The sequence below is a fragment of the Myotis daubentonii genome, chromosome 9, assembly GCF_963259705.1.
Source record: "Myotis daubentonii chromosome 9, mMyoDau2.1, whole genome shotgun sequence".
Lineage (NCBI taxonomy): Eukaryota > Metazoa > Chordata > Mammalia > Chiroptera > Vespertilionidae > Myotis > Myotis daubentonii.
The window spans coordinates 29,596,252-29,609,494 of NC_081848.1; positions in this window are offsets into that span (position 1 = coordinate 29,596,252).

Here is a 13,243-nt window from a genome sequence, read left to right on the forward strand (position 1 = left end):
CTTCTCAGACAAATGTCTTATTTCCAAGTTCTTGAGGAGCAGCTCATTGTGCTTCCCCACCCTGCCATCTCCCCTGCTTATGTATACAGTAGCAAAAAAATATATATGTTTTTTTTCCTTTATACCCCGTTATGCTGACTGTGAGATCCTAGGAAGCAGAATGAGATAGACCTTCCAGTAGAACTTTCTATGCTCTGTGTGGTATAATATAGTAACCACTAGGCATATATAGCTATTGAGTATGTTATAGTTAGTGGGACTGAGGAACTAAACTTAAATTTTAATTTTAATATAAATAGCCACATGTTGCTAGTGGCTACCATATTGGACAGCACCGGTGCAGTAGTGGTTTCCAAAGTTACTGAATCATAAAACTTTGTGAGTGAGACCCAGCCATCTTTGCTTTTTTTCTTTTTTTAAAGTCCCCAGGAATTCTGATGCAAAAACACCTTTGCAAACTTGCCAAGAAAAAGTAGTGGACTTAGAATAAAGAAGCCTGATCCTTGATCTTTTACCTATTTAGTTTTGAACAAATAACTTAGCAGATCTGATGTTCAGCTTCTTATTATGTAGAAGGAAGAATTACCTTGAGGTTATGGTATGCATTAGTTAAATTAATACTTGTGATAAATTAAGTCCAGATTCTTGGTGAGTCCCAACAGTTTTAGCACAGATGATGCTGAATAAATGACGAAATAAATGATTAAAACTATGGCAGGGGAAAGTCCTTAACAAAAGACTCCTTAGTTGTTCAGAGACATCATCTAATAATAATACTTATAGATAAAATGTTTTAACCAGTTACTATATGCCAGCCAGTGTGCTCTGTATAGTAGATATTTTACAAATATAATTGATGTCTAAGATTTAGGGAGGTTAACTTTTTTACCTAAGACAACATAGCTAACACGTGATTTGTAAGGGGGTCAAATCCATATCCATTTGAATCCAATATCCATGTACTTGATCAATAAACTCTTTAATTTCATAATGGCATTAGCTCTTCTTGCAGTGGAATATCTAAAGAAGAGCAATAGAAGAAGAAGCATGTGAGCTTCAACTGCTCATACTCTGACTGATTTGAAGTCACCATTAAAATGAAAAGACTGGATGAATTCAAGAGAAGAGAGGCTTGACCTATGAGTTGAGAGTATACTTAGGAGTGGGCCACCAGCAAGCTCTGGATTTGAGCCCCAGGCTTAAATCCATTCAAATATTTGCACACATCAGCCCAAGGTAACTCCCTACTCAATTCCTACTTTAAGTTACCATGTCAGAAATCTATTGCTGTGACAATTTTTGTTGAAAGCATGAAGTCAGGCACCAAATTTTCTCAAAATTCAAACTCTCAATTTTGACATTAGACATTTTACATAATTTTGTTTTGTCCCTTCTTAAAATGTCCGGTTTCCTCCACCAGGATTCCTCTTCTATCAAATACCACTTTACCATACATTAAATATTCACATGCATTATAAAATATTGAGCAGGTTTCTCTATTTATGCTTCCGTAGCAGTTACAAGAGACTGATTCATCTACTCCTAACTTCTTTAGCTATAAAGCTAATCACTCAATTTCCCACTCTTATAGTGAAGAGTAACCATATCTCACTGACCCACGAGATGTAAGGAGAGGTCTGTTTTAGGCGCTTCCTTGACCCTTTTATCCTTCATGGTGCTCTTACCCTCGGAGGCTGGAAATGTAGTAGTCATCTTGAAGGAAAATCCATAAGAATGGAACTCTTGGTATGACCTTTTTAACCTGTGCAAGTAAGGCCAACCACCTCCCTGCCTGCCACATGCTTGTTTTGAGACTAAAATAAGACGTTGCTTTCTTCCACACTGATGTAAGATTTCTAATACATGTGGTTAAAAGGATCCCTAACTTGTACAACTGGCTTTATAAAATGGATTGAAGTGGGGTTTTTTGTTTTGTTTTTCTTTTTTTGTGTTGTTGCTTTGTTTTTTTTTTTGATGACTTGTAATTGTTGACCATGAGAATTGTGTATATTTTAAAGCTCCAAAACCATCAAGACTTATTGTCTTTTTGGAGAACCAAGATGGCGGCATAGGTTAACGCCGGAGTTTGCTGCTTTGAACAACTACTTCAAAAGTGAAACCAAAAAACGGAAGGGACATTACCCAGAACCACAGGAACGCTGGCTGAGTGGAAGTCCTACAACTAGGAGGAAAGAGAAACGCACACGGACACTCAGAGGAGGCGCAGTGCTGAAGTCAAATTCTGAGGTGCGGAGTGCGCCGAGCGGGCTGGCGGCGGAGGGTGCGGTTGGCGTTTTCAATCTGGAGGGAGTCGCAGACTCTGAGCTCCAGATCCGGGCGAGTCTTTAGGGACCCAGACTCAAAGGAGAAGCGGGACTGTCTGGCTTCGGTCAGAGCGAGTGCAGCTTTCTCTCCGAGCTTTGCAGCGGGTGCTGGGACTCAGAGAGGCAGAGCCCCTTGGGACAGGACTGAGAGCCGCCATAACTGCTCTCTCTGGCCCACCCTGTTGATCCTGTGCGACCCGCCCCGCCCAAGCCCTGCACAGAGGCCTTTGCCGGATAGCCTCAGGCAAAGGCTAGATTAGCACCTCCCTAGAGGACAGAAGTTCTCTCACTGCTGACACAGCTGATTCTCATAGCCACTTGGCCTGGAGGTCAAACCCTCCCTGGAATTAGCTACAACAATCAAGATTTATCTATAAGACTGCGAACAAAGACCACTAGGGGGTGCACCAAGGAAGCATAACAAAATGCGGAGACAAAGAAACAGGACAAAATTGTCAATGGAAGAAATAGAGTTCAGAACCACACTTTTAAGGTCTCTCAAGAACTGTTTAGAAGCTGCCGATAAACTTAATGAGATCTACACGAAAACTAATAAGACCCTCGATCTTATATTGGGGAACCAACTAGAAATTAAGCACACACGGACTGAAATAACGAATATTATACAGACGCCCGAAAGCAGACCAGAGGAGCGCAAGAATCAAGTCAATGATTTGAAATGCGGGGAAGCAAAAAACATCCAACCGGAAAAGCAAAATGAAAAAAGAATCCAAAAATGCGAGGATAGTGTAAGGAGCCTCTGGGACAGCTTCAAGCGTACCAACATCAGAATTATAGGGGTGCCAGAAGATGAGAGAGACCAAGATATTGAAAACCTATTTGAAGAAATAATGACAGAAAACTTCCCCCACCTGGTGAAAGAAATGGACTTACAGGTCCAAGAAGCGCGGAGAACCCCAAACAAAAGGAATCCAAAGAGGACCACACCAAGACACATCATCATTAAAATGCCAAGAGCAAAAGATAAAGAGAGAATCTTAAAAACAGCAAGAGAAAGAAACTCAGTTACCTACAAGGGAATACCCATACGACTGTCAGCTGACTTCTCAACAGAAACTTTGCAGGCCAGAAGGGAGTGGCAAGAAATATTCAAAGTGATGAATACCAAGAACCTACAACCAAGATTACTTTATCCAGCAAAGCTATCATTCAGAATTGAAGGTCAGATAAAGAGCTTCACAGATAAGGAAAAGCTAAAGGAGTTCATCACCACCAAACCAGGATTATATGAAATGCTGAAAGGTATCCTTTAAGAAGAGGAAGAGAAAGAAAAAGGTAAAGATACAAATTATGAACAACAAATATGCATCTATCAACAAGTGAATCTAAGAATCAAGTGAATAAATAATCTGATGAACAGAATGAACTGTTGATTATAATAGAATCAGGGACATAGAAAGGGAATGGACTGACTATTCTTGGGGGGGAAAGGGGGGTGGGAGATGTGGGAAGAGACTGGACAAAAATCGTGCACCTATGGATGAGGACAGTGGGTGGGGAGTGAGGGCGGAGGGTGGGGCGGGAACTGGGAGGAGGGGAGTTATGGGGGGAAAAAAAAAGAGGAACAAATGTAATAATCTGAACAATAAAGATTTAATTAAAAAAAAATAAAATAAAAAAAAAAAGACTTAGTGTCTTTTTAAACATTATCTTTCCAATCTCTTCTTGGTAATTGGTTGATTCATGTTTTGTTTTTTGTTTTTGTTTTATTTTGGAGGGGGTATTTTTATAACATATTTTGTTGGTAAATTATCTATTCTTCCAGATTTGAAAGATGTTTTTTGCCAGAGTTGCACATAATATTCTTATATACTTTTCTCATTTTAATTTCTCTAGATATGTATTTTTTATTCCTAATTTCAACTGTTTTTGCTATCTCACTGTTTCTTTCAGATGGCAACTTTAGAATTTTTCTATTTATTTTCTATTTTATTAATTTTTAAAGTTATTAATTCTTTTACTCTAACTATATTTTCATGATTTTTAATTGTTTTATCTTCTAAATCAGTGATATAAATATTGACTTCCAGTATATTAGTCTTTAATTGTTTAATAATGAAGACATTTCAGAGTATAGATTTTCTTCTGTTAATTGCTTCAGCTGTTTCCCATAGTTTGGGTTTCAAGTGTTTATATTTTGTTTTGTTTTTTATAGGAATTAGGCAATTTATTTTTATTTTATTATGATTTAAAGGTTATCTAAATGTGCATTTATTAATTGTAAGTACTTATGTCATTTTATTTTTATTTCTAATATGTTGGTTTATTATCAGTGAATACCTATTAAATATCTACTTTTGAAAATAACCATGAAGATATACTTTGTAACCAAGTACATGACTACTTATGTTAGTTATATGAATATGTAGCAATGTGTATGTTCTATTGGAAGGATAGAATAAGGCATCGATTATATGCCAGTTACCTATTTAAGTACTATACACAAAGCTGTGAGCAAAAATAGACTAAGCTCACATTTAAATTTTAAGAAAAAACAATAATCAGAACAAATAAATACAGCATATATCATCTTAAAAATAATGAGATGGTAATACTAACAATATTTAATAACTTAGTACAAATAAAGAAAACTCTAATTCCAAAAAAATCAGTTATTCTCTGAATCAAATGGTTACCAACTGATAGAAGTTGTAGCATTACTCATTCATGAAGTCATTCTTATTACTTCAAAATCATTTGTTCATTTTAGAAATTGCTAGTGGTCTCTTTGGACTCACACATCTGTTATTAGCTAACTGATGCCTTTTTTGGTGCCACATTTTGAGATAGATTTTGACAGAGAAAATCACATAAGTATTTTTAATGAGCATTCTTCATTTTAATTGATAGCCATTAGGTGATTTGTAGCCTCAACAAGTAAAAAAATGTTTCTTAACAAAGAGGTATTATTGATGATGCTAAATTCTCTGTTCCTTTTGAATAACAGTTACAATCAAAATGATTTTTAACTACCTTTGAATATATTAAAATCTCAGTAGTAATCTCTCTACTTTTGATTAAGTGAAGAAAATCATTTATTAGATTATGTTAAGATTATTTATTAAAATATCCTATTTAATTATTTGCCTCAATTTTATTAAATTATTTCTTAACTAGAGGCCCAGTGCACGAAATTTGTGCACAGGGGAGGAAGGTGTCCCTCAGCTCGGCCTGCACCCTCTCCAATCCGGGATCCCTCGGGGAATGTCTGACTGCCGGTTTAGGCCTCATTCCACCACTGGCTCCTAACCACTCACCTGCCTGCCTGCCTAATGCTTCCAACTTCCCTCCCCTGCCAACCTGATCTCGCCCCCAACTGCCCTCCCCTGCCAGCCTGATCTCGCCCCTAACTGCTCTCCACAACCGGCCTGATCGCCCCTAACTGCATCTGCCTTGGCCCCTACCACCATGGCTTTGTCCAGAAGGAAGTCAGACATCTGGAAGATGGCCAGTCGACCTGGTCTAATTAGCATATTACCTTTTTATTAGTATAGATACTAATTCATGGGGCTTTATTGACATCATTGGGCCAACTTTCAGGACTCAGTAAATTAGAAACGATACAAAATTTTATTATCTCTTTCATGTTTGTCATCTTACAAGCACATTTTCTAACTTATTAAAAAATCTAAGCTTCGAGCCCTAACTGGTTTGGCTCACTGGATAAAGCGTCAGCCTGTGGACTGAAGGGTCCCAGGTTCGATTCTGGTCAAGGGCATGTACCTTGGTTGCGGGCACATCCCCAGTAGGGAGTGTGCAGGAGGCAGCTGATCGATGTTTCTCTCTCATCGATGTTTCTAACTCTCTATCCCTCTCCTTTCCTCTCTGTAAAAAATCAATAAAATATATTTTTTAAAAAAATCTAAGCTTTGAGGAATTGTTGATTAGTTTTGTTTCAAATGGTATGTCATGTTTATTTCTAGAGTTTCACTTTTCTTTTATGGATTCTTTTATTTGATTTATACATGCAGTCACTTTAACTGTTTAGTAAATTAACTAGAGTCCTGGTGCACGAAAGGGCGGTCCCTTTAGCCCAGCCTGCGCCCTCTTGCAATCCAGAAGCCCCGAGGGATATTTGACTGATGGCTTAGGCCCGCTCCCTGTGGAGCGGGCCTAAGCAGTCAGTCGGACATCCTTAGCACTGCTGTGGAAGTGGGAGAGGCTCCTGCAACTGCCACTGCGCTTGCCAGCCATAAGCCCGGCTTCTGGCTGAGTGGCACTTCCCCTGTGGGAGTGCACTGCCCACCAGGGGGCAGCTCCTGCATTGGCGTCTGCCCCTGGTGGTCAGTGCACATCATAGTGACCAGTTGTTCTGCTGTTGGGTAGATTTGATTATTAGGGTTTTATTATATAGGATATATCAACTTTATTGTTATTATATTTCCTTCTTGTGAAGAGAAAAAAAATACTAGCATCTCTCTTAAAATGTCATTTAGAAAGCCAAATTTAGTTTAAAATTTATGTTTTTAAATTTTTAATGACTTCTATCTCATAATTTACATCAAAGTGAATACCCAAGGCCTCATATAATTTCCAAACCAGTTCTGCAACTAAATTGTAAGTTGCTGCCAATTTGGCTTAATTTCTAATTTCTATATCCTCAGCTATATATATTTAATTTTTTTGATAGTGGTATGATAACTAGATGTAAATTTGAAGTTTATTGAAAAAAGATGATTAAAATTATTTACCTAATTACTGCATCATCTAGAGCAGGGGTGGTGAACATCCGGCCTGAGGGCCATATAAGTCCTCCAAAATCATATGGTCTGGCCCTGCCAAGGCATTCGGGGTGAGTTAATTAAATATTTGACCAAATATAGCAGGCTAAGTTTTAAGTTGCTACATTTGTATGGCCCACGAATGATATTATAAAACTCCAAATGGCCCTTGGCAGAGAAAAGGTTCCCCACCCTTGATCTAGAGATACTTTTATTTGGAACAATGTCAATTAAAACATCTGGAAATTTTCAAAATCTTGGCTGAAACTCCTGTCGCTTTAGTGTCATACTGTACCATTTGCACAAAGATTTGATACAGTTTTCAAAGTTCTCAGTAATTCCACTTTTTTTCACTCATAAATAATAAAACTAGATATATTATTTCAGATAATGTCCCTTCTATTGCACAGGAACCACATAAACCATTACAATAACATCAAAGTCATGAATTTTACATTTTAAGTAAATTTTTAAAACTGGCCAAACAGTTGAAACATTGATGATAATGACTGAATTTTTGAAAACATTTCTGAAGCATATAGCAAGCATGCAGAAAAGTGCACAGGTGATGAGTGTATAGCTATGTAAATTATCACAGAAGAATGACTGTTACTGACTTTTTGGGAAGCCTTTCCTTTCTGTCCTATATGAAGCAGAAACTCTAAATTCAGTGTCTGCCATCACTACTGCTTCCTTTTTTCTTTATGGCCCTTCATCACCATCTCAGATAGAATAAATTTCCTTATTTACCTGAACTCTTAAAATAGCCCCCTAAGTCTCCCTGCCTACACCCTTTACTTAGTTCTTAGATTCTCAAAAATCCATTTTTATAAAATTCACCTTATCTTTCAGTACTGAAATGGCCCCACTGCTATTTTATTTCCTTTTAATTGAGACTCTTTCATATCACTTAGTAACTAACATAATAGTAATTATGGTAAACACCAAGATTAATGATAATAAAAGTTATGTCATTGGTTTATGCTGATTGTCTCAGGGTACCACTGAGAACACAGGGAATTGCATTCCCATCATGGTGGCATTTGCAAAACGCTCAGCACTGCCTTCCAGTTGACCTAAATTAGGATTAGTTGCAAGGCTGCTCCTAGACTGTTTGTGAAACACTTGTGCTTTATGTAAAACATCAGTTCATTATTATTCTTAAGGAATGCTGTGACTGGTAATTCTGAGTGTAGATGAATCGTCTGGATCTAGAACAGAGAAAAAAATTACATGAGTAATGAACTACAGTCTAGACATTTTTCTGATTCTGGCAAAAGTCAGAAAAGCCTGGAATTGGAATATCATTTGATGATATGGAAGAGTTAGTACAAAATGAAAACAAATAATTTGTGTTTAGGAGAAGAAAAGTAATTGATTATTTAACCAAAAACATGGGGAACTTATTATTGCCAGTAATATAAAGGTGGTTACAAATGACACTCAAAAGTTTTATCATTAAAAATGGAAAGTAATAAGCATTTACTGTTTCTATCATTCATGTTCTGTTTAAAATTTATTCAGGTAAAGAAGACTGCATTTATCAAAGAGGAAAATATCTTTAAAGTGACATGAATCAATTTCACGTAATGAAGAAATAAAAAAGAAAGAAAACTTGGGAAATATGCTTAATCACAGTGTCTATAAGCCCTACTGGAGAGGATCTTTAAGGCACCCCCTTTCAGATGAGCTTTTTTGTCCATCTGAAAGTTTCTAAATCACAGTGCCTTACGCAGGTTTTGATGTCTTAACAAAGGCATCTCACAGCCCTGCCCTAATTTTTATCCTTGACTGTAATCCATTTATTTTCTTTTTTTAAATATATATATACTTTATTTCAGAGAGGAAGGGAGAGGGAGAGAGAGATAGAAACATCAATGATGAGAGAAAATCATTAATCGGCTGCTGCTTCCTGTATGCCCCCCACTGAGGATGGAGCCCACAACCCAGGCATGTGCCCTGACCAGGAATCGAACTGTGACTTCCTGGTTCATAGGTTGTAACCCATTTCTTAAATTCAAAATTACTTGTTATCTGGAGAAGGGGGGAATGAGGTACAGTTATATATTTGAACCCAGGAAGTCCTGGCCCCTTTGGTTTTAACTTTTTTTTTTCTTCTTAGCTCATTTCTGTTATCTCACATTTATTCCAGCAGTGAGAGAAAGTCAGGCGGCACTTTCAGTAATATTCCTGGAAATCGCCTCAGCTACATCTCCAGTTCATTAGATAGGTATCTGACTTTCCACATTGCTGCAGGTGACAGTGTTGCCAAACTTTCTGCTGTGTAGTAAAAAGAGCCCTCTTTCTTCCAACTACCAACACTGTTTTCCTTTATGCTACTGGTGGTCTCCTCAAAACTTCACCGGCTTTACTAACACTCTTTTTGTGGCCCTCTGGCCTTCACTCACTACACAGTCTCAAAATCAGTGTTTTAGGTTTCTGTTAATAGTAGCATGCCACTTCTGGCACCAAAATCTCTTCTAGTTATTCTCTTGCTGCATAACAATCCCAAACTTGGTGACATGAAGTAACTCGGTAACTGAGAGCTGGAGTCATCTGAATGTTTGCTCACTCACATGCATGTTAGATTGTGCTGTCAGTCAGCTGGGACGTGTACCTACATATGAACAGGTAAATATGATCACTCCATATGGCTGATTAGGCTTCCTCAGGCATAGTGACTGAGTTCCCCGAGTGATAGTCCCAAGAGAAGCAGGAAGCTTTATCACCTTTTGTGGCCTAGCTTCGGAGGTCATACAGCATCACTTAGCTGTCACAAGCTCAAGCATGTGAGGAGACACCATAAATATCTGTGGGAGGAATGTCACATTGTAGGAAGATCCTGCATGATGGGAAATAGCTTTGTGGCTGACGTTGGAAAACACAATCAACAACAATAGTATTTCCACGCTAAATGTACCATCATTTTGAAAGCTAAGTCAGATATGAATCCAACAGAAAGAGATGGCATACATAAATTATGTAGTTTAAGGAGAGTTTGTAAGAGACTACAGGTGTGACAGCAGGGTGGAGTAAAATTGTGAAGAATAGTGTACTATCCATGGCAAGATACTTAACCCTGAAGTTTGAAACAGCATACCTGGTTTTGAATCATGGCATCCATTATTTCATGTCTTGCTCCTTTTATCAGCAGTATATTTGTAAGATTCATCTGTTCTTGCATGTAGGTCATCATTCATTCATTTTCATTACTTTATGTAATTCATGTTTATGATTATACCACAACTTATTTATCATTTATCCTGTTGATGGACTTTTTTCTAGTGTTGGCCATTGCAAACAAGCCTGCTCTCAGCATTCTTAACTGGTGCAAACATGCATGGATTGGCTAGGCTGTACACCTCGAGTAGAATGACTGCATCATACGTCATGTACACCTTCAGCTTTAATAGAGAATGCCAAACCATTTTCCAGTGTAATTGAATCCATTTATAATAACCACCAGCAGTGAATAAGGCTATCTTTGTCTTTTGGTTGATATCTTTGATAACAATTAGTACTGTCAGACTTTTCTATTTTTGTGTGTTTATCACTCTGGGATTGTGCATTTTTAAATGTTTATTGACCATTTAGGCCTTCTGTCTGTAGAATAGTTCAAGTTTTCTGTTTAATTTTCTATTGTTTCGTATCTTTTATTACTACTTTTTTTCAGATGTCTCAGGGACAAGCCCTTTGCCGGAAATATATACTGCAATACTTTTTCTTTTTTCACTTTCCTTAAGATGTCACCCTATAATCACACAGTTAATTTTTTCTTTCTTTATTGCTTAAGCAATTTTACCTTAATACTAGGAGATATTTTCTTATGTGATCTTCTGAAAGCATTATAGTTTTCCTTCTTTATTTAGGTCTACAAACAATCTGAAGTTAATGCTTTTGTTCATGTGTAGGATGCATCCAATTATATTTATTTCCCTATGAATACTCAATTTTCCAAAGCATTTGTTAAAAGCAATGTCTTTTCCCCATTCCTCCATATTTTTGTAAGAGACTCCATTTCATATTTATTGTAACAACTGGTATAATTGGTTTTATTCTATTTTTACTTTACATTCATTACATAATGTTTTTTTCTTACTAATTTTCTTCTATTTTGGTTTAAGTAAGTTTTAGTAAACATTTCCCCTTTCTTATTGTGGAAGATTTATATTCTTCCACACTTCTATGTTTAGCCTCCATTTCTCCAAACTCAAATATCTATGCCGATCTATAATTATAAACCTCTATATTCAGTATTACATGAAAATAAGGTATCAACTATTTCCATACCTATATTCCCTGTTTCTCTTGCTTATTTCACCCTGTAGTAAGATGAATATTTTAGTGCATTAAGAGCTCACCCTGGCCTCCTGCTTCCTGAATACGTATATTTCTTAAGATGATTTAGAAATTTTAATTATAGGTGATTATCAGAATTTCCCTTGCAGTATGACTATATTAGTTTAGTAACCCTCTTTAGAATTTCTTACAAACTGTCATTATCTGTTTACACGCACACATACATGGAGGTTAAGAATGACAGAGAGATTGGTCTGTTTGTTTTATTTCTCGATTTGTTAGAATCTTTCCAGGAATATTTTTACCAAATAGATATATTATCTGAATATTTGAATATCTATAAATTATTTACTTTTAGTAAAATAAATGATAAATAATATTCTGACTATCAGAATCTAGTGTAGTAGTTCTTTTCTCTGTCATCTGTAGATGTTATTCTTTATCTTCTAGATTCTGTTGTTTCATATAAAATATCTGATAACCACTCTAATTTTGTTGTTGTTGTTGAATGAATATGCAGTGTTTATGAAGTTGTGATCACAGTAGTGTAGCCCTGGTCCCAGAGTAGTTGTGCTTTTTAGAAAATTTATCTTTATTTTTGAAAGTTCTTATTTTTTTAAATAACTTGTTTTTCTGTGAAGAAACTTTCAGATTTCATCTCTATTTTTTTTAATTGTTAAAAAAAACAACTTTATTTTTAGAGTTTACAATTTTACCAGGATATGTGTATGTGTATACCTTTGTTTTATCAGTCTTGCCTGGAACATGGCGAGCACTTTAAATGAGAATATTTAAATGTTCTTAAATTCAGTGCGCTTTTATTCTTTCATTTGTTTAACCATTGCCTTTTTTATATCAGCACCTTTTTTTTCTATAAGTCTCATAGTCTGTGTTTTCCCTTTAAGTCCATTATCTTTTCTTCCATTACTATTTTCTTATGTTTTGGTATGTTTGGTCATATATCTCTTCTTGTTCTTTCAAAATATTAATTTGTAACAATGTTTCAAACTGCAAGCCCAGAGGCCGGCAAGGCAGGCGGGGAACGTTGGAGTCCTCCATCACTGAAGCAAGCAAGCCTCATGTTCGCTTCAAGCTGCCTGGCTGCCGGCCGCCATCTTGGCTGGCAGTTAATTTGCATATCGCCCTGATTAGCCAATGGGAAGGGTAGTGGAGGTACGGCTAATTACCATGTTTCTCTTTTATTAGATAGGATTATGATGCTGGCTTTCAGTATTTCTAATAGTAAAACATTTTCAAGAACTTTAGGAGTTTCTCATCAATGTCTCACTAAACAAGAAGCTCTCCCACAGGCCTTTCTTATATAATCCATCTCTGTTCTTGGCCTCTATTTAGATGGCTGATGGGAATTCATGAGTCATATGCCTAAGCTCTTCAAAGAGCCTTCTGTATGACTGACTGAACACGCTGACCTTTTGATCTTTCTAAACCACTATCAGAAAGCTGTTGAGCTACATTTTTGACTTTTTGTCCAGAGCACACTTTCGTGATAGTGAGTTTTCTAAATTTTGCTTCTTTTGCAATCTGGATAGGTTGACATATTCCAAATCATGAAATACTGGTTCCTTTTTGCTTAACAGTTCAATCCTTTGCCTGGAAATGTACCAAGGCAAATATATTTTATTGCTTAGAGATTTTGTTTCCCACATTGCTAGAAGACACAATTCAGCTAAGCTTTGTGTTACTGTATAATATGGATTTTTCTTTTTTTCCACGTTCCTGATTGTCTTCTAATCTCTCACTAGCAATATCTTTAATGCCCATATTTCTACCGACAATCTGTTTATAATGATTTCTATGCTCACTAAGACAAGATAGGTTTCTCTACCATGCTTTTCACTTTATTTTGAGTCCTCATAG